The following is a 23,522-nucleotide window of genomic DNA, read 5'->3' on the forward strand; positions in this document are numbered from 1 at the left end:
CGTTATTTAAAGGTCCCGTATTTTTCTAAACCAACTTTTTGTAGTAATTGGGATCTAAAATGATCTCTAAGGTGCCTCAGTAAACGTGACATATGAATTAAAATTATCCACGCATTCCTGAGATCCAAACATTTTCATCTGCCGAGAGGCCTGAAATCAGGTGATTTGAATTTCTCGAGCTTATCTACGTCACTAGCGAAGCTCTCTGCCTTCCCTTTCCACTCCACTGGCAACATAAAAAAAGACGTGCTCTCACAACTGGGCCTTCTACACGGAGGCAACCAATCAGGGGAAAGGGGGCGGTCTTAGCCAAATAAGGACAATGCAGATACAAAACTGGGTCAAACAGAAGTAGCTGTCAGAGGGGCCTTTTCTGAACACTCCAATAACAAAACCAAGGTGTTTTTTGAAAGGAAATTGACACAAATCCATGTTAGAGAGTCACTCTATGGAGGTCTAAATAGCCACACACAAAAAAAGTAGTTCTCCATACAATTACTTGAGTAAGAGTAAGTACTGAGTGGGGGGAAAAAAACTAAATTCCGATTTATTTTCCTAAATTGTGCATAACTGCGATTGGCTGGCGACCAGTTCAGGGTGTACGCCGCCTCTCGCCCGAAGATAGCTGGGATAGGCTCCAGCACGCTGGCGACCCTAGTCAGGATAAGGGGTACGGAAAATGGAGTAAGTGTCAAAAATATACAAAAATATAAAGTAAAATAGGAATATGCAAATTCAAATATATGTATATATATGTAATATGTTTTTTACAAAATAACAAAATCATGCAAATTCAGCCACAATAAACATTCTTAAATTAATATTTTCATTTGTTTACACACATGAAACAGCTTTATAAGGTCACCAGGCAGAGATGATTAATTATATAATTACAGCATACATAGTCTTAATATATGTAATGGCTAGTGGATTCAGCCACATTTATCAGCAAGGCTGACATCTGTTTCATTGCTTAAAAAAAAAAAAGAAAAAGTGAGTTCTTATCTTCAGTGCTGTGCATACACTGCGGACTGCTTTTCTCCCTGCTCCTTTTGATTGCACACAACATTTTCTACAAAGAAACCGAAAACTCTTAACAGATTTGAGTGGGTCGGATGAACTGCAATTTGCTGCAATCTGGTTTTATTTCAGACAGCATTGAGTTTTGCAAATGTAGTCAGTGACAGCCTCTCGTATGTTTCTCAAGTGTAGAGTGGAGTTCTTGTAGGCTGAAAAGCAAAATTTTTCAGCAGACACATATGACAGTCCATGACATAGCTGTTCTTTATCCTAATCCATCAATCCATTTTCGATACATCCTATCCTCACTTGGATCTCAGGTAAACTGGAGCCTATCTGTAAGGTAAATAAAGATTACTGTCATGCTTCGTGTCAATTAGTTTTTGGAGAGCTTTGCTTCTATGTGGCACCGTACAGACTGTGTGTGGTCTGCCTGGGTCCATTTGATTGGTGAAATAGAGTCAAATGTCACTAGAAGTAACATTGGATTGGTGTAACAGAGTGACAGGAAGTCTCTCTGGCAAACAAAAATAGATTGCGCAAACTTATATTAAATAACTTGTATGTACAAATAAAAGTAGAAGGCAAACAGAAGTGTTTCTTCTAAACAAAAATACTCAAGCAAAAGTAAAATGTATGTTGCATTAAAAATACTCTTGACAAGTGAAATCTATCCAAAACGTTACTTGGGTTACTTAAGTAATTGTAATGGAGTAAATGTAGCTAGTTACTACTTACCTCTGCGTCAATTAATTGGTTTAAAAAAACAAATTGTGGGCATGGTAACGATTGTGGTCCATAAAAATATGATTGTACACTTAAACCCAAAATTATTCATAACCTGACCCACATTATGCGTTAAAGTTTTTTTTTTTTTTATTTGGTCAGCTGGCATCTTTTAGGGGGACGCACAATAGTATAGTGGTTAGCACATCTGCCTCAAAGCTCTAAGATTCTGGTTTTGACTCTCAGCTCTGGCCATCCTGTGTGGAGTTTGCATTTTGTCTGTGTGCTTGCGTGGGCTTTCACTCAACTTCGGCTTCCTCCCACATTCCAGAAACCTGCAAGTTTTGTAGGTTTATTGAAGGTTCATAAGTGTTGAAAGGTGTGAATGTTTGTTTGCTTATATGTGCCCTGCGATTGGGTGGTGACCAATCCAGGGTGTACCCCGCCTCTCGCCCAAAATCAGTTGGGATAGTCTCCAGCTCACCCACAGCCCTAATGAGGACAACTAGTAAATAAAATTTATGGACCGAAGGTATGTTTTTGGTGGAAATGACAAGAAAGTGCTGAATGCTATCAAATATGCCCCAAAATTACATTTTCTGGAATAACATCCCTCAAATGTCAAAACGAAGTTTGGAAGTTGAACAGCTACCATATGAAACATAACTCAAGACATTATCGTCTGAACCAGCTTTTTCTTTAGCATTTCTTTGCACAGACAATAATGCTGCTTCCCTGTTTCCTGAGGTGCTTGACAGGCATCTTCAAAGCATGAGTAGTTTTATTGTATTTTAGTGTTAGAGTTGTATTCTGCAGTAGGTAAAGTCTACTTGTATTGATAGTTAAGAATGTTAAAAAACATTTTTTTTTTGTCCAGAATTATTCATACCATTTCTAAATACAAGAATTAATCTGCAATGTATCTAAATTTAAAGTTTGTTAAAATGCTCTAGAATAGTTAAGTTATACAGGATATGATTAAGTTCCAAAAATGTAGGAAAAAAACTATGAAATTGATCGATAACAATTTCTTGACCTCAGTATGAATCCCTTTTTCAACCTAACAACAAATAGAAATGCATGCTGCCACTGCAGTTCTATTGGAATTGGAAAGAAGGATTCTTCCTGAAAGATTTGTCCACGTATCAAAAGAGACGCTGACTCACTGTAAGCAGTTTACTTCTCTACTTGTCTGCAAATCGATGTGATAGAGGGAACGCAACCTTTTTCCGACCTACTTCCATTGTCTCGTTCTCAGATGGTAACGCTGGCGCGTCACTCTACATGAGCTCCGCAAATGTGCACTCCATTCTCCATCTCGTCTTTGAGAAGTTCCATAAGGCGGAGATAGGCACGTAGATATAGACTGCGTAGCTCCATATACCATGAAGAAATCCTTTATTTCTGCACCCTATTTCACCTGGTCTTCCTTGTGAGGTTACCCTTAGCAAGAAATGCCCTCTTGATACAGGTTAGAGCAGCCATTCAGCGTGGTAAGATTGGAAATAGAGTGCTCTTGACCTCCTGCCTTTGAAATTCTCCGAATGCCACAGTATTCCCCCCACGCCCCCTTCAAGCTGTCTTTTTTTTTTTTTTTTTTGCAGCTCAAAGACTTTTGGCACAGGGTTCGTGGTTTAATTTCTCACCTCCTTCCTTTCCAAGATGGACATGGAACCAAGTGCTAGCCGCCACGCCGCCGCGAAATGAGATGTGTGTCCACCCTCGCAATGAGCAACAATGCGATTTTCTGATCATTTCCAAACTCGCCGAAATGCTTGACTGAATGACTCGGGACAAACTTGCAGTTCCACTCCAGTGCAGTTTAAAAGAAGTGTTATTTATATTTAAGCTCCTTAAAGTAAACTGGAAAAACTCCTCAACTCCTTATCATTCTGCTGCCAAATTACACAGCTCACTGGACGTGTCAGAAGAATATAAATATATTTTCAGGGGGTTCTTGGTTTACTACTGAGATCGTTCCTACAGCGGCGCAAGTAAATTTGTACACATCAGAGTACTATACTATGACTAACCTACACTACAGCAGTAGTTAAGTTGTAATTAGAGTAAAACATTGAAAAGGACATAAATATTACAATGCATTAAAGGTTCCGTATTTTGCCAATCCAACTTTTTTTTAGTATTTGGGATGTAATATTGTCTCTATGGTGCCTCAGTAAACATGTGAAACGTGTGTGTATTCCTGAGTTCCAGACATTTTTCTGCCAAGAGGCCAGAAATCAGGTCTTTCGAATTTCTCGAGCTTATATACTTCACTAGCGCAGATCTCCTCCGATCTCTCTGCTCCCGAGCCAGCGCAGTCAACATAACGAACACATGTGCTCTCACAAATGGCTTTTCAACACAGAAGCAACCAAACAGAGGAAAGGGGGTAGTCTTAACCAAATATGGACAAAGCGGATACAAAACTGGATCAAACAGAAGTAGCTGTCAGAGGGGCCTTTTCTGTATGACAAAAGCAAGGTGTTTTATTTTTTTTTTTTAATGACAATTTTATACTAAGTACATGTTTGAGAGTCACTCTATGGCGATCTAAAGAGGCAAAATATGGGACCATTGAATCAAATGCAAAAACAGTAAGTATGGCAGTAACTGAGCGAGAGGATGTATTCTTATGCCGCTGCGCAAACTAGTTCATTGCATACCCATTATAATCTTGAACTGACGTATATCGTGACCTTTGTAAATCGAGGCAGTCCTGTACATACATAAACGACAGATGTACATCTACAACCAAGCAGTTGTGCAATTTGGACTTCAAACTGTCATCATTATAGAAATCAATAAATCTTCAGCTAATCAATAAATCTTCAGCTCAGTGAGCATCTGAAGGATTAACTACAGAAGGGTACCAGTGTTGACGAATGGGTGACTGGTGGGTTGGTAACCATAGAACTTTAAATGGCAGGTTACAAACATCTGTTTTTAACATCAAAACCAATTTTTTAAACATGAGAGACCAGCAACAAAAAAACATCTCCAAGCATGTTTTTAGTACACAACACAGCACACCACACACGTAACAATAGCTCCATCAACAATCGTGATCCTCCTCCCCAACTGTAGCTTGTCTTGCTTAACTGCAATGCAGTTGCAATCTCTTCCTTACCTGTTTTATGGTGGTCTTGTGAAACATGTTACGCAAACACTCAAAACAAACAGCTGCCCCCCTATTTGTGTACAGCAAAAGCGCAAGCTTCCCAATTGACTATCGTTACTGTTTCACGTCATAATCACGCAATGTGGGCCCAACTTTGTGTTGACCATACACACAAGGATTTGTGATTGTAAATATTGAACAGGCTTAACATCTATGTTTGGCGGCCCAGCGATTGTGGAGAATATTACACTCTAAACACACCCCACACCGCAAGAAAATCACTCAGGATCTTTCAGAACTATCCTACAATCGTGCCTTAGGCGACAAATCGGAAGTGGAGAAAATTGGTCAAATTCAGCCCGATTCCTGGTATGTGTGTACCCACGTTACGGGGTCACATTAAAGGTTCCGCTCAACACAAAATCAGAAATACAATTACTTAAATGTCAATTAAGTACACAAATTGATTATAGTTATTGTTCCCTCTCCATTACGTGTCTGATAGACCTCTAAGTTGCAGAGAGTGTTTGGCGCATGTGCATTTTTTCCCAAATCACATCATCTGTTATCCAATACTTTTCAAGGAAATAGTTGTAGTAGTTAAAGGTAGTAGATAGTTGGAAATTATGTTAAAGTGTTTTTGGGACCAAAGTGTGTGGTATAGTTACAGTTCAATCTATTAATCTTGGCAATTGTCAACATTTTTAGTGACAGTATGTCAATTACATTTTTGCGCGATCCGCAGCAGGGCTCGGCCCTTATTCCCGAATAGCGGCTGTTTACTGTACTTTAATCTACGTTTGTATATCTTTCTATGAACAAACAATTGTTTTCAATAAATGCAATGTGTTTTCAGTGAGGTTTTTGTGATTTGAAGTGAGGTGAAGTGTTTCAAGATGCAAGTTGCTCATGCTATGAACATTCTTGTAATTTTGCAAGCCTCAACCTGACTGGATTTATTTTTAGCCTTAACATGATCAGGATTGTTGTGCAGCAAAGTGTGCATTTTTTTTCTCTGCTACCGACTGCTCGATTGTGCTGTGCTGCCTTTTCTGTGCCCTACATGGGAGACGTGGCGGCATGCTGAGTCCGCACGTTGCGCGAACACAATACAGCACCACTAAGCTTCACCTGGACCGCTTTTTCTTTGTCATTACCACGAACAATAGTGGCTCCATCAGCACAGGCTGCCCTCGCAGCAACTGTGGGAATATAATGCGCTTGAGCTCCTTGTGGTTGCATGTCAATATGTACTGGCCGCTCTCGAAGAATTGATTGTTGGGAATCCACACTGTAGATCTATATAGCATGTAAACAGTATGTGTGCATCCATACACCATCAGTGAACTAACAAAGATGAAACATGCAGTTTACACCAAAACAGATTAAATAATCAACAAAATACTATAAACATTATTTACTCTACTGCAGATTGGGGGAAAGTATCTGTAATTTCATATATATAATAGCTAATTGCTTAGCTTTTTTGTTGTCAAGTGCACATCATTACCAAGTCAGCAGTCAACCTGAAATCTGACAGAAATACAAACAATTTCTACCGTCTGATTCAGAAACGCTTGGGTGCTGTGCAGGGTTTGTGTGCTAAAATGACATTTTAGATTTTTTTTTAAAATGGGTTGATTTGTGTATCTTTATTCTTAGTTCTGACACTACGAATCTATGTGTCTGTCTCCTCTTTTCTCCAAGGAACAAACAACATATAAGATGATTGAAAAGGCTCCGCTTGTGTTATATGCTAAAATTAGGAGAAGAAGACTGGCAGGGTGTGCTCGGGGTTCTATTCATATTCAACAACTTAAATTAGTTATTTTGTGGAGAAAAGTGCTCAAGTTTCTTGCCTGGTTGAAATCAAAAGAGATATTGGAACACACACACACCAGTCTTGACTTTATTGCCATCGGTTGATTTGTAATGTGCAAACATCCCAAAAGCAAAACACAATTCTTTTTTGTCTTGATTGTGTTTTATTATTGTTCAAAGTCAGCCCATGGGAGTGAAACATGAAAGCCTTGCAATTTCATGTCAGGAAAAATGTTGCATGTTTCTACACAAGGAATAGGCACTCTTCGAGCAATATTGAACAATATTACCAGCATATTACACTTTATGCCAAATAAAAGTGGAGTTTAAAGGGGAATTAAAAGGACTATTGTGGACAAATGCAGAGAAATGGGGCACAACAAGTCTTCACTTAATGTAAGATGGTCTTTAATACTGCTCCGGAAACTTGTTTACAACATGCAATAAGTCTAAACCTGGGCATGTCTGAGTCTGCTGGAATATTAATCGAGGCTTAAGCATGCCATACTTACATAATGAAAGATCATCTTTCATACCTTGCAGACAATTTCTGTAAAATGGTGTAAGTAATTTGGTACAACATTTGGCAGTCTACACACGGACATACATGATTGCGGAATGATCGCGTCAGAATATTAGAACGTTAATGCTATTAATGCTGGTGCTGTCGTTTTGATTAGCAACAATAGGTGTAGCACTTAACTCTTTGATGTCCATGTGTGAGTAATAGTGTCAATTAATTGGCATACTTACACGTATTATCCTTTTTTTTATCCCATCTGATGGGAAAAGGGAATTACCTATTTGAGGGAGGTGTTTATTTTTCAAGAGACGACACACCTGACAGATGATTGTGGCATGGTGTTGATTCAAAGAGTGCACACTTTTGAGGAATAATGGTGAATGGATATAGTTACATTTGCAAAGTGCGCAGAAGAATTTTATATTTACAATTAGACACAACTGAGGAGGAACATGCAGGAGCATTTGGTAAGACTCCATATTTAAATTCATCTGTTTACAGGCTGTTTTGGTTGGCAACGTCATTCACATGAGCGCAGCAGTTAACTCATTAAAGGTCGAGATAAAATTCTTAGTTTGTACTTCATTAAGATTTTATTGGGGAAAAGCATGGCCTCCATTCATCATTTATTTGTGTCTAGTTGTTCACAGCCCACTTCTGGGATTTTAGAATGAATGCGCCAGAGCGGTCCCATATGTTCCCCTTAAAAGTCATTGCACAAAACCATTGGGGTTTTGAAGTAAAATAATTGCATTCAACTTTTATCTTTTGTCAACTTCCATTTCCCCCCTCAGGCTCATGTATCCCCCAACACTCTCCATCTCTGTCACCTCAATTTCCCCCGAAATACTATTCAAACACCTTGGACCTGTAATAGGTGTGCTACATGATGACTGTGTGTCAAGATTAAAGAATGGCTACTTCCCTTCCTGACGGGAGAAAATAGCATTCCTATAATTACTGATAAAACCAGCCCACTTCCTCCTTCCTCCCCCTCCGCCTGGCTTCCGTGTCAATGTGCAGGGCCGAGTGATTTAAGCTGTAAATGGTCCTAGCTTCCTGCTTCCTTGGCAGTGCTGATACTGCAGTTTAGTTGAGGGAATTCAGGGCCAATTGACCGGCTTTTTTATTCACCTTCCAACTGCCGACTCTTTTGAAGTGAGACCTCGCCGTTCCTGAGCCGGGCCGCCGCTCACAAAAAGGAGCTCGCTCTGCAACAAATCTCGCCGATACCACACGCCTCTGAACATTCAGTACAGCTCCTGCCTGGACATTCTGACAATATTGTATAACCCGCAGTGGCTGCACAACAAAGCACAGCCGTTAATTATTTTTTTTCTATCTTTATGCTAAGTGCTACACGTGTGCGATGCATTGCCAAGAGTGGACCGCTGCGATTGTTTTTTAGTGGTCGCAACAGCCCCGGATGGAACCCCGCTGTGAGTGGTGTCCGACAGCATGAGGCGGCCGTGTGCTTGCACCGCACCCCAGTGTCAAGAGGTTTTCAACAAAGAAACATAATGAGCTGCCTTTAGTGTGAATTTTCATTCATTCTCCATTTAGGCTCTTTTGGACTCTACGTGGGCAGGACAGTGCCCGAGTGGTTGAGGGTTCGAAACTCGACGCCGGTCTTCCGACTTTCTCTGGGTATTTCATCCATAACGGTAAAGACATACCCCCAGTGAATTTCATTTTGAAAATCTATTAATTTTACAGATATGAGTGTTTGAATAATTGGCAGTTGTTATCATTCAAAAGGTAATAGCCTATTTGTTTCCAAGAAAAAAAGAATTCTGATATTTTTCACATTTTTAATGTCAAAATGTCTTAACCGTTATGCGTCCCAAATGAAATTTCATTATATGCAGCATGTTTTCTGAAGATGCTCATGTCCATAGGTGTGAATCTGAATGTGAAAATCGGTTCTTTGACTATATGTGCCCTGTGATTGGTTGGCAGCCAATACAAGATGTACCTCACCTCTTGCCGAAGGTCAGCTGGCATGGCTCCAGCTTACCTGCTGTGACCTTCACGAGGATAAGCACTATAGAAAAAGGATGGATGGATTGTGCCTAACACATCATGGTTGTACTTGCTATTCAGTATGAATGAGCAATTGACTAAATATCCTTAATTTGTCAAGTCAATCAAAAAATGAATTGATGAATTGATTGCGATTTAAAGAAGACGTATCCATTTTTAAAATTTCAAACAGTTTCAGGTAACATGTCTGTGATATGCTTTTGTCAAAACACACCAAGGACCACAGCCACATCTTACAATTATGTATTTAATTGTTTTAGACTTACTGAACTGTTTTAAGGGGTTGGTCATATGTATGTCATGTAAATGAGACGCTGTGGCAGCTCAGAGTGTGAAGAAGGAAAAATTAGTTGCCATAAAGACTAAAAGTATGGCTTGTATTTTCAGCAACACTTCATCATCAAGCCACCAAATTACGCTCGTCTATTAGTGTAGTGGATCAGTATATGTGGCGCATGCAGCGGACACATCGCCAAACAAATATTCTCTGCTCCCATGTCAACAACTGTTAGCTAATGCTAATCTGTGTAGACACTTTCGCGCTGCTTAGCATTTGTCTTGGACATGGTAGGTGGCATTATGTAAATTAGCTCCTCTGTTCGATAGCTTAGATTAGCTCTGGAAATTTCAGTATTGTATGCCAAAGTCTCCACTTTACTGCACCGTGCCTGAAAAATATGTCTCCTGACTGAGAAAAAAATTACAGTAGACTCGAGCTTTCCTTCATTGTTCCGCTGTGATGCCTTCAATGTGGTGTGGGTTTCATGTTGTACTGCAGTGAACCGCCCCTTTTCGTGGCTCGCTATTCACAAATTCACTTATTTGCGTTTTTTTCCCCCTGGGAACCCATCCTTAGCTATTTGCTGAAAATGTAATCTATTCTTATTTTTGCTCTTTCTGCAATGTCCTAAAATGCCACAGGATGCCGCCAAGGCTCTAGCTAAAAGGAAAATTGGTGTTAAAAACGAAGTATGTGCATGTGATATATTTCGACTGTTCTGAGATCTTTGCATATCAGGGAGTAGCCACGTTTAGCCTGGGTTGTTAGTGAAAGTTATGGAGAGTCTTTGCCGCATTTGTATGTTTTCGCTCTGCTGAGTGGCCATCAAAAAGCTCAAGCTAACAAATGACAGGGATTTCGTTATTGCTTGAGAACTGGTACTTCTACACTCGCACAAAAATGCACTTCTACACAGTGCATTTTTTCAAAATCAAAATATAATCCATTTATTCTTAAGGGTAATATTGTGAAATGACAACGTCTTTGGGAGATTATAGTTTGTGCTATATTTTCAATTTAAACTATTTATTTTTGCATTTTTGGGGAGGAGGGTCAATCACTGGAGGCTTTTTTTGTTGCTATTCACAGCAGGGTTTGGTCCCTATCCTTTGCGAATTTCAGGGGTTTATTGTACTTTGAAGTGGAACCAAGGCAAGCAGTCAAGTACAGCTGACATTTGCATGATAATGTATACTTCATCTTCTTCATACTTTGAAAGTCTCGAATAGCTGAGCCAACAGTAGCCGTGCTCTGAGCTTTTGTAGAAACATGTTCATTTATTCAAGAGTTGTTTTTTTTTCGCACTTCCCTAAGAGCCTGTGCAAATGCATGACTCTGCATTTTAACCATTTTGACGGCTATTTTTGTGTCACTTTATCCAGAACACAGCACTCAGTTGCCACTAGCTCTAGTATCAAGACCCGGAACCAAAAGATGACTGCAATTTCTGGTACAAATGATCAAATCACAACAACACACATTGGTAATACGGAATACATGACATTAACACTTGCAACTCCCTGAGTGCAAGTGAAAAAAAAAAAACACAACTGAGAATGAGCAGCCGTCTCAAATCATATTCCCAGTTTGACACTCTAACCTTGGCGCAGAAGATCTTCATGGTCAGAAAAGGGAGTTCAGCAGGGGGCCGTTTCAAAATTAAGGGCTCAGTGAGACTTAAAAATGTGTTTAAAATCTTGGATTAAGTCCTAAACCTGTGTCATAAATTTGCCGCACCATATTTTTAATTCATTGCGTTTCTCCTGCTTCAGCCTCAAGTTCCGTAGCTAAATATTCAATGCCGGATCCTTTTTTATGCAGAAACATGCTGACAGCTGACCTCACTCTCATTCCTGTAAGTAAAACAACTTTTTTTTCAGTTTTAAATTATGTAGATGGAACACATTTTCCTTGTCCTCATTAGGGTCATGTGTGAGCTGGAGTCAATCCCATCTGATTTTGGGCGAGAGGCAGGGTACACTTTGGACTCATTTCCAGCCAATCGCATGGTGCATAGACAAATAAGCCTTCACACTGACACCTCTTGTCAATTTAGTCTTCAATTAACCTAACAAGCATGTTTTTGGAATGTGGGAGGAAGACCCAACATGCACTCTTGGAACGCTAGAGCTGAGATTTGAACCCAGAACTTTGAACTTTGTGGCAAACACGGTCACTACCAATTCACCACTCATACTATATTTTACAGTATATTGTAAGTATATGTTACAAATATTACAAATATGTTAAATATATATATATATATATATATATACACATACATACCGTATTTTCACCACCATAAGGCGCACTTAAAAGTCTTAAATTTTCTCCAAAATGGATGGGGTGCCTTATAATGCGGCACACCTTATGTGTGCATCGAGTTCCAAAATCTGTAAATGTTGTTGTGACTTTGATGAGCGCTCTGCTTGACTGACTGGGAGCATTTCCCGCCGACGCGCAGCTTACATAGAGGAAAGGCGGACGTGACTGAGGACAGCATGCGGACGTTAAAGGGGGGAGGGGTGCGCATGAAAGAGGACGCTAAAGGCACGCCCCAGTAGGTATATGGCGCCGGTATGTGCATTGTGCAAAACAACATCGGTTTGGCTAAGAACCCCCGAAAATGGCACCTACGAAGAGACACGCTTACGAAGCACAGTTTAAACTGCAAGCTATCAGTTACGCGGAGGAACATGGGAATCAAATTCAAGAGAATTCAAGATCAACGAATCCATGGTTCGCAAATGGAGGAAGCAGGAAAACGAGCTTCACCAAATCAAGAAGACGAAGCGCCGGGTGAGTTACGCCACCATATGTGAATGGATTGTGGATGCCTGGGCTAAGGTATCTGCTTTGACTGTTGTCCGAGCTTTCGCGAAAGCCGACATCATTTCTGAGGAGCCGCACGGCAACGAGACTGACTCCGACAATGACGAGAGGGAACTTGGCATGTTTGATGGAGAACTTGCCCAACTATTCGTTCCGGATACATGAGATGAGGACTTTGATGGATTTGTGGATGAGGTTTGATCAAAAAATAACGTGAGTACATTAAATACTTCAATAAAGTACAACCGAACTCAGTTTTGCTCCCGCTGCCTTTTTAAAAACATTGTTTTAGCGTGCATGCATGCTACCATATGTTTTAAGCTAGCGTATGTTTTACCATGCCTGCGCCCAATAATACGGTGCGCCTTATGTATGTGTTGAATACAGAAATAGACCCCATAACTGAGACTGCACCTTTTAATACGGTGCACCTTATGGTCGTGAAAATACGATATATATATATATATATATATATATACACATTTTTATATATATATATATTATTTTTTTTTACATAAAACTACTCACCCTTTGACTGTGGCTACAGACACTGCATCTTTTTATTAGTATTGCTGAAATTAGGAATGTGTTGTATGTCAAAACTTTGGTTAATTTGCTTGTCTTTAGATTTATTGACCGTCATGCATTACTGATAGTTTGAACACCAATTTATTTTATTTGTTTTACTTTAGAGGCATATTTTTCATGTTTTGGTTAAACTCCTAATTGTTCTACCTTAACAACGGATTGCAGATACAAAGCAGATTTCTATCTGCTATTTCTGAAATGAAAGCATGTTATACTCTATGTCTAAACTGTTGTATTAGCAATATTTAGATAGAGTGTTTAAAAGGTATTCTGTTAGTGATGTCAGTATTTTTGAATTGTAATTTGACAATAATGCAACAATCTGTTCTTCACCCACTGAAGAATAGTATCAATTGTGTCAGCTGTTTTTTTTTTCCAGCTGATATCAGAAAACCAAATTAGTCCTCAAATGTTTTCTTCAACATGAGATGTTTTTACAAGTTTAGTTAAGGTATAAGAGTGGGTAAATCAGCGAGAATAAATAAAACAACTATTATTTATTTAGTTTTTTGTTTAGCTTTTAATAACATTCCTCACCCTGAGGCAAGTCTTGTTTAAGTGCAGTAATGCCAGAGCCCTCAGGTGATGTTTGCCTTGTAAACACAAGCATTTTCATTTACATGCAAAATAATGAAAAAGTACATCAGTGGATCCAAGATGTTAAAGTCGATCTTTTTCCGCATTACTAATGCTTAATAGGCAGATTTACATTGAATGATAACATTGAAATTAATGTAGCGATGTGTGGTAAGTGTGGCCGGTGCAACCATAGCAACAGCCCAGGAAGTAACATCCGCTGACCACAAATGTGCATTAATTGCTATCCAGTCAATGTTCCCCACAGGTTGGATGTGGTTACTAAGCTCTAAAGTTCACCTCCAGATGTGCTAATGGGACCCCCATTGAGAGAGCTGCTCACGTAAATGACGGATTTCATTGTCATTTCATTTACGCTGTGGCAGATTTTTAACTGCGGCCTCTCTCAACATGCTTCGAGTAAACGACAAACACTCGTGTTCCATGAAGTGCTCAGTGAAGCTGTCAATGTGGTGGCAGTATGGGGGTGCCTATGTGCCACATACACACAGTATAGTGTGAACTGTAGTGTGAACCTCCATAGGTTTTAATGCATTTATCGTCGTTAAAGTTACTTGCCAAAGAGTGAGGATATCAGGATGGACAAAATATTGCAATAATATCGTATTGTCATATCCGCCCTCGTCCGAATAATAAGTAGGAGCCTAAAGGACAAATATATCCCAATCTAATGAATTACTATACAGTATAGCTACAGTTGGAAAGGTTTTATCTATCAATCTGTCAATGAATAATACTGGATCATAACACTCAATTCCTTACGAGGCATACAGTATCACACCATATAGTGACTTTGTCCTCGAAGGGAGAGCTGACTTGATTACAGCCTCTTCCTCTCTCGTCACCTGCAAACATCAGCGCCTCTTGAGGCTGACAATAAATCCTCTCCCATTCTCATTTCTGTCTCCCAAGTCGTTCGTTTGGGCTCACCTGTGGACGAGCTGTGACAGATAATGATTAACTATGGCGCACCAAAACCATTTTGGTTCTCCATTTCTGGAAATCTCATTTTTAATTTAACAACAGCATAGTGTTTGGTTTCGTTTTCTGTGAGGCGTTATGAGAGATTATGTGAAACATTAATACGAAGATACTTAAAGCTTAGAAGAGTGATTTCTGTGAAAATCCGGATATTTATCTTGAGAACAAGTAGTAGATCAGCATCTGTATTTCAGATAATTCAGTTCAAGCTCACCAGCTAATTACAGTTCCCAAAGTAAGAATTAAAATAACCACACACCTTTCTGGAAACATTTCATTCAAGGGAAAAAATGATTAAAAGCCTCATGAAGGCAGGATTAATGGCATTATTTTTACATCCCTAATTAATTGGCAAGTGAGTTGATATCAGTGAACCACTCGTATAATCAAAGCCAAATTACAACCTCCTAAATCTTTCTACATTTGAAATTGTGATTGCAACTAAGGGCTATATACTGTATAAATAGGGTATATCCAATCATATAATTAATAAGCGAAGGTTTAACCTAATACCCAAAGTCTTGTGGCCCATATCAGGTAAATGGAGCAGCCAATTAGACTAGTTTGGGATTATAAAATTCAACTGGATAATGATCAAGTCTAGAAGGCGTTGCATTTCCATTAATTGAATAAGCATTATCATTCCTCTTGATTGTTTGGCTAGTTTTGCCCAATAAAAAAAATGGAGTTTCACAATACTATGCAATACTTCATGTTTTTAACGTTTAAGTTTAACGTGTTCACATAATCACATACTGTACATGTATATTTGGATATTGTACTGTTAAACGCATTGCACACATTTTGCATCCATTATCGCGACGGATGCTGATCTTTGACATCAAGACTCTTGCATATACAATAATACGGCTTTTGAAATCCTGTCCACTGTAATGAATGATATGCAATTTTTAGCATCAAGACTCATGTACAGTATATAGAAGAAAACAGCTTTTGAATTGATGTCCACTGTAAATGGCAATACACAACTCAAGACACGCACAGTGGCTGTACCTGGCATGTGCGAAATGTGCGGTAGCACAGTTCGGCATTGCTGGGGCGCGAACCTGTGAGTTCATCTTACAACCCCAATTTCAATGAAGTTGGGACGTTGTGCTAAACATAAATAAAAACAGAATACAATCATTTGCAAATCATCTTCAACCTATATTTAATTGAATACACTCCAAAGACAATATATTTAATGTTCAAACTGATGAACTTTATTGTTTTTAGCAAATAATCATTAACTTTGCTTCCAAAAAAGATGGCAGTTTCTGTGTAATTAGTGACCAGCAGCGCTGTACAGGGCTAGAATGCCAAAGAGCATGAAAATATGTTTCTGGAGCATTGTCACTTCAGTGAGTGCATATGTTTGATTTTGATTAGCCCATTTTATGCATACTCTATTGCGTAATGTGTGATCTATGGAGTACTTTGAACTGTATTTGCTGTAATTAAAAAAATTATTCAATGAGAATGTATTTATCAGTAATCAGTAATCATTTTCAGTAGACACTGAGAGGTCTTTTCCCCATTTTGCGATTGGTAATTGTATTGAATTTGTACTTTATTGTTTAGTAATGAGTTAGAGAATAAGGAGTTTATTGTTTTGTGGGAGTAGTTCACTACAGTATTTTCTGAACAAAAACGGGTATTTCTAAAGTATTCACGTGCGTTGAGAATTTTTTTAGGATTGTTATTCTTACTTAATAGTATCAAAGGAAGTTACTACCTCTAATTTGCAATTCTTGGAACGAGCTTTCACATGATATGAATACATTATTTTGGAATAAGTGATAAGTGATCGTCACTTCCACCTATGTGCTGCAGAAAAAGAAGTATTTTGTTAATCGCAATATCGGGACTGTGCCAGATTGGGGAGGAATAACATGGTGCTGACTGAGATTGTGTGGTTTCTAGACCTTTCCACCAAGATGATGAAGTGGCTGCAATAATCGGATTATTAAAACAATTGTGGCGTTTGAAACTTGTGCTAAATGGGAGGTCTGAAAGTTTGGTGCTATTGCAGTCTATCTGTTCGAGTTTCAGCCAAGATTGTTGTTCAACATTTGGTTGTAACCACTTAATGAAGTACTTTATTTGGCTAGCTAAGAAATAGTGTTTGAATTTGGGTGCATCAAGTCCCCATTCTGTTTTACCTTTCTGAATGGTAGATAGGCTAATTCTAATTTTTCTTATTTTTAGAATAAAAATTTAAAATGGCATTAGCATTTAGCATTTGGAACCTTTTTAACGTGGGTCTGAATGGATCACTGAAAATAAATAGCTATTTTGAGGTAACATTTTCATTTTTACCATAACTATACATCCTAAAAGTGAGATAGGCTGTTCCAACGTTTTAAATCATCAAAAGAAATTTCTAGTAAAGGTACGTGATTTACATTATTTAACGCTGTTGGTTTTGCTCAGATATTAATGCCTAGATATTTTATATTCCCTGTCGGAATAGGAAAGTTTGAATTTTGGTCCGCAGGATTCCATGAGTTAGTCGTTATTGGGAGTATTGTTGATTTTAACCAATTGATAGCATATTCTGATAATTGTGAAAATGTCTTAATGAGGGCGGCACGGTTGGCGACTGATTAGAGCGTCAGCCTCACAGTTCTGAGGACCCGGGTTCAATCCCCAGCCCCGCCTGTGCGGAGTTTGCATGTTCTCCCCGTGCCAGCGTGGGTTTTCTCCGGGCACTCCGGTTTCCTCCCACATCCCAAAAACATGCATTAATTGGAGACTCTAAATTGCCCATAGGTGTGAATGTGAGTACGGATGGTTGTTTGTTTCTATGTGCCCTGCGATTGGCTGGCAACCAGTTCAGGGTGTACCCCGCCTCCTGCCCGATGACAGCTGGGATAGGCTCCAGCACGCCCGCGACTCTAGTGAGGAGAAGCGGCTCAGAAAATGGATGGATGGATGGATGTCTTAATGAGGTTAACAACTGTTTCAAGTGATGACTTGGGTTATTGTAAATGAAGGATATCATTTTGTGTTCCGACACAGGAGTGCAGATACCTTTAATACTAGTGTTCTGCTGTATCGCTATTGCCAGTGATTCAATAAATAGTGCGAATAGCAGGAGTGAGAGTGGGCAACCTTGTCTAGTTTCTCTTTGTAAAGTGAAACATTGTGATGTGACCCCATTTGTGGTGACAGTTGCTTTGGGTGAGTTGTATAATGTTGCGATCCAGTGAACATATGAATCACCGAAACCAAATTTGTCCTTAAATAAAACCTGTTGGTCACAATGTATTATCGACAGGAGAAATGTTTTCTAGTCGGTTGGGTTAAAGCCAAAAAATAGTGGTTCTAGTATAGACCAGAACTTTTTTTTTAAAACTCTGTGGGAAATCCATCATTGCCTGAAGCTCTCCCTGTTGGCATATAGTTTAAGGCCTTATGCAATTCCACGAGGGTTAATGGGGCGTCTAAAAACTCTTTACTTTCTGAAGTTAATCAGGCTTATTATGAGATGAATATAAGATACTGTAGTTGTTGTGGAATATATCATTAATATCTTTTGGCGATTTAGTAAGTTTGCCATTTGAATCTTGTATGGTTGTAGTGTTTGTTTGTTTTTGTTACATTGAAGTTAGTTTGCGAGAAATTTTCCTGATTTATTATTGTGCTCAAAAGTAGTGCATCTTAACTGTTGTAGCAGGAACACTGTTCTTTTTGGGTTGGTTCCTAAGTAGGCCCGTCAGATTTATTGCATATTCTTCTGTAAGGTGTTGATTTTCACTTTGTAATTTTTTTCTTGTAGGAAGAGTATGAAATTATTTTGTCTGATTTTCTATTGCTGAGTGAGCATGTGACCAGAATGGATGTGATCCACAAATGCTGTTATTTTTTGTACCTGTTTTCTACCGTGCTGTAAAAACAAACAAGGTGGTCACTAAACAGAATGCACACAGTGCAAACAAAATGACACACAACACATGTAAAACACACAGACAACTACTACCACTACGAGGGAATGACAAACACACACACACACACACACACAAATAATAATACTACTACAGGGTAACAACAAACAACACCTACAGTATGTTCACAATAAACACTTAATTCGTAGCCAAAGGGGGGTGGGGGGGGGGGTCTCGAACAGGTTCGCCATTCAAACATGAACTGCCACTGCTCATGTATATATAAGAAAAAAGGCTTTAGAATCGATGTCCTTTGTAGGAAATCGTAACAAAGTGCAACTATTTCTATTGCAAGTTCACTGTTCATTTAGGGTTTTGGGGGCAGCTGTAACGAATGCAAATGCTGCTCTGTAAGACACGTTGCCTACTTTGAAGGGAAAATGAACAAGGATGTAGCTGCAGAAAGTGAAAGAGAGAGAGGGACCATATCCAATTCTTCAGAGGAGTAATTGTGCGCCGTGGAAGTTTAAAAAATTTATAAAAATAAAACATCTCTATTGTGATCATTTCCTGCGCCTGCCTGGGGTCCCAAAAGGCTCGGCACAAACTTCAGTTTTCAAACAGCCTTTTTAGTTGAATAGCGTGCATAGCTGCAATTAACTACCAGACTGAGATTTTTCACGCCCTAAAATTATTCGTACGCTCGCCAAATTTTTTGTTCAAGTGAGGTTTTTATGTCTCAAATCGTCTGGCGGGTCACAACACGAGAACCAACGCAAATTTTTGTTAGCGATAATCAAAACTATTGCTGCTGTCGAATTAAAATAAATAAATAGTAATACTTTTTCAAATACAAGTTCAAAAATGATAAACGTAAAGATGAAAAATTATATATTTAAAATTTTACCTCCCACTTAAACTCCTTGCCTCTATCATGCATATTTTACTTATTATGTTTATACAGTATATGAAATAGCTTAAATATGAATCACTGCTACATTTTCTCATAATTGTACAAATAAACGCCCCCCCCCCCCCCATTGAATATGCTGCCCCTAATAGATGTGCTTTTATTGTACATTGAACTTTAAGAGCCTCTGGCAAAGTTGTCATCACGGTCCGTTGAAAATCAAGTTTATTATTTTTATCCAAAGAACTACAAAAATATTTATTCTCATTTTGAGATTTTTTTTTTCTTTTGTAATATTGCTGGCCTCTGAAAAAGGCCAAAAAAGACTCAAATATAACCGAGTCAGGCAAAAATGCAACTTGTGTCTTTTAAGTCTTTGTGGTGCATTACCAAACTTCCCCCTCACAATGTCAAAAACTTTGGAAATTAGCATCACCAATCTGTGTAATGCACCTATTTCAAACTTGGTGGCAATCGGCCAAAACCTGCAGGACAAGTCTGTCTCTGAAGGACACTTCAAGCCAAAATGGCAGACTTCCTGCATCTTTTTGGGGTATGGATTCTTCACACTTCTTTGTGACTCTACTCATGATAGACAAGCCCACCAAATCTCACATTGCAAAGTGAAAGTGGATTCTTGAGCTGCCAAACGTATTCTCACTTTAAAGGATGAACACACCTACAAAAGGTTTTTATGTATGGGAATGTCCTTAAAATGGTGAATTGTTTGGCCTATGACAAAAAAAATACAATTTAAAGAGAGACTTTATGCCAACTATGACCTGTGTTCTACCCACAGCAAATATGCAATGTCCTACTATTCATCCATCCATCCATCCTTTTTCTGTACCGCTTATCCTCACTAGGGTCGCGGGCGTGCTGGAGCCTATCTCAGCAACCGAGATGCGGGGTACACCCTGAACTGGTTGCCAGCCAATCGCAGGGCACACACAAACAAAAAAACCATTCACACTCACATTCACACCTACGGGCAATTTAGAGTCTTCAATCAACCTACCACGCATGTTTTTTGGATGTGGGAGGAAACCGAAGTACCCAGAGAAAACCCACGCAGGCACGGGGAGAACATGCAAACTCAACACAGGCGGGGCTGGGATTTGAACCCCGTTCCTCAAAACTGTGAGTTAGATGTGCTAACCAGTCGCCCCTACTATTCATTAATAAGGAAAATAGCTATAATTATTCAATGAATCTGTCAAAACGCAGTCTTTGAAGGTACTATTTTTTCCATCTAAAGAAAGATCAAAATTAGGCCAGGGTATGAGTAATGCAGGGCTTAACTCTAGGTGACATGGCTTCTTTGACTCAGCAGCTTTTTTTCAGTTGTTGCATGTCATTATGTGACCCTGTTGTTTTGCCTCCAATTTTTTGTCAGAGCCTCTCGGGACGACGGCAGCCTTCTGGTCCAATGCAGCTGCAAACAGTTCACCTTTTACCCCTGTCCACCACCAAGAGACATGAGGGCATGAGCACAAGCCAGGGCAAAGAGATTCTTGGTGGTGTTGTTATAAATCACCGTCGTTGTTATAAATCAAAGAAAAATTACCCTCTGGGAGGGCTCAAATCTCAGAAAGCTCATCAATATTTAAAAAAAAAAAAAAAAAAGAAATATATATATATATATATATATATATATATATATAAATAACTAAGAAACTCACTTAGTACTAGTGCCCACTGGAAATAGACCAGTGGGCACAAAAATGCTCAAGATCCAATGTACTAGGTAATTCAGCCAAATGATCCCCAATTGGAAGTAGGCATGGCGGACAATAAATTATGAAGCTTATTTACCAATGCGATCTAATGTGAGCGTAGCATGACGTCAAAATTTGACCATCATTTCGAGGATTTGCCTAAAAAAAGCAGTTCACTGATCTATGCCAATAATTGAATAGTTAGTTTAAAGCAGCCATTTTGGGAGAATTCCAGAGCTCGTACTTCACCAAATTCCGACTAAATAATTTGTTCATTTAATGAGGGTTAAGTGTGGCCTGAAAGTTTGATCTTCATTTTGTAGAATCCCCATAACTTAAATAAGTCGCTGCCACATGGTCATATATTGATTAGAACTAGTGTGTAAGCTGAGAGACGCCACGCAGAGAAGATCCACGTCAACTTCTTCAATGGCAAGTGATATTTATTTTGGTTTTAATTAGCCCGGAAGCCAGCTTCACATGTCGACATGAAGTCCATTAGATATGTTTACGCACAAGAAAGTCTCAAGGACCCAATGCCTGATATTCAACAGGAAGCAAAGTTGGCCATTTTGGTTTGAAGCAGCCATTTCGAGCGAATTTGAGGCACCTACTTTGATTGACTCCAATAAGGGAGTTGCCCAAATCAGCGTCAAAATGTGATGATAATTTCAAGGTTTTGCCAGGAAAAAGGAGCCACGAGGGACCGATCATCGGCACTCACAGCTTTAATTTATATTTAGTTTTAAGCTTGAATTTGCACACCCTGCTGCAAAATTTCCATTGACCAGCACTGACAACATTCCTTGAAAGAAACACAATCTACATTGGGTCATCTAAAAGCCATGACACAAATACAGCCTCAAGCTATTGCTGGTATTTTCATGATGTTGGAATACTTGTGAACACAATTATGGCAGTTTGCAATTGAAAAGGCCACCAAATCGAACAAGGCATTGCGACTGTCAGGCTGAGTGTTTTCAGATGGAAAGAGGCCAAACAATCACAGGATGTATTTACTCTCCTGTAAATATAATGCCGTCTCATGTGACACGAAAAGGAAGCGGGGCGGATGTGGGGGGAATCGCTCCGGGGACCCATTTTTCCCAACAGAACCCGATTCTAGTTGATATCGGGGGATCATTAGCATCCATCTCGCCTTGGGCCAGAAGACACCTTTAGTGGAAAAGAGCATGAGCTCCCCTCGCAGTGAGCTGGTGGAACAGCACACTTAAGGTAAACTTTTGAGTGAGACAACTTTCTGATGATACACCAGGTTATAGCTCCGCTGTGTTGTTTTGTTTTGTTTATCATTTAAAAAAAAAAAAAAAAAAAGATTTCGTTTTTCATTTTTAGATGGATTTTTTTTTTCTTTTTTTCTTTTTAAATGGAAAAACCCCAGACCTTTAACAATCATCCTGAACTAGGACTGTGTATTGATAAGAAATGTCCTTGTTCTGTTTTGAGTACATGCTGAGACGTTTTGAAACTTGGTGCTCACTCACACAAGATTATACACACACCAGAATGTACCATTTAGACTCTATTGCTGACACACACACGTATATATGTGTGTGTGCGTATGTATATATATATATTTATATATATATATATATATATACCTGTATATTTTTAATATAACACACACACAACCAGCAGATATGATTTCACCATGGTTTACAGGAAGCATACTTGTTCCATATCCAATAATAGAGATGTGGCACACGTGTGGGGAATGGAAATCCATCCTGGATGCAATCAAGTCATTTGCATAAAATGTCTCAAACATCAACACTCAATGTACTCCACAACAACAATGTTGACCAGGGAAATAGGCTTGCATACAGGGAGCGCGCACGCACACACGCGCCCGCAGCACTCACCTTAATCAGACGCTCCCCTCCGAGTCTCGGCCCCCGTGTGACTTGCGCAGCCAACAACTTCTGCTGGAGCATCCGGTGCTCGGCGACGGCGATGCTTCTTCTGCTGCTGCTTCTGCTGCTGCTGTTGCTGTTGTTGCTGCTGCTGCTGCTGGATTGCGGCTAATTTGGCAATCCTGGCAATCCTTTTCATGCTCGGGGGGAGGAAATCCAGGCTCGATCGCTACAGTGCACACAGGATGAGAGGAACGAGAAGAAAGTCCGTCAGGAAGGCGCTCTCTGAGTGCGCGTGTGTGGGACTCGCTGGGTCTCTCTGTCGTTCCTGTCACACAGCGGCGGGCTTTGCGGTTGGAGAAGGCGTGTGCGTGTGTGTGCATGTGCGTGTGAGGTGGAGGGTGGGAGGGAGGGAGAGGAGGTTGTGATGCGAGAAAAAAGGGGGAGTGTCCATGCAGACGGCAAAGGAGGATGGGGCGTGGGGGGTGCGGGCCGGATGAGGTAACCGAGGGGATGGTTGTGTGCTTATGGTGGATGAGGACAAGAACCTTATATATATATATATATATATATATATATATATACTAAAGATGGACCAAAA

At 39.5% G+C, this 23,522-nt stretch overlaps 1 protein-coding gene across 1 annotated transcript in view; it reads right to left on the reverse strand.

The window, feature by feature from the left end:
- Positions 1–23,282, reverse strand: part of brinp1 (bone morphogenetic protein/retinoic acid inducible neural-specific 1) — a 173,471-nt gene extending 150,189 nt beyond the window's left edge. Inside the window, exon 1 of the mRNA XM_061699284.1 lies at positions 22,931–23,282. The gene's annotated coding sequence lies outside the window, so the exon portion shown is untranslated. The remainder of the gene's footprint in view (positions 1–22,930) is intronic.
- Between the last annotated feature and the right edge of the window lie 240 nt (positions 23,283–23,522).

Source organism: Phycodurus eques, chromosome 15 (assembly GCF_024500275.1).
Source record: "Phycodurus eques isolate BA_2022a chromosome 15, UOR_Pequ_1.1, whole genome shotgun sequence".
Classification (NCBI taxonomy): Eukaryota; Metazoa; Chordata; class Actinopteri; order Syngnathiformes; family Syngnathidae; genus Phycodurus; species Phycodurus eques.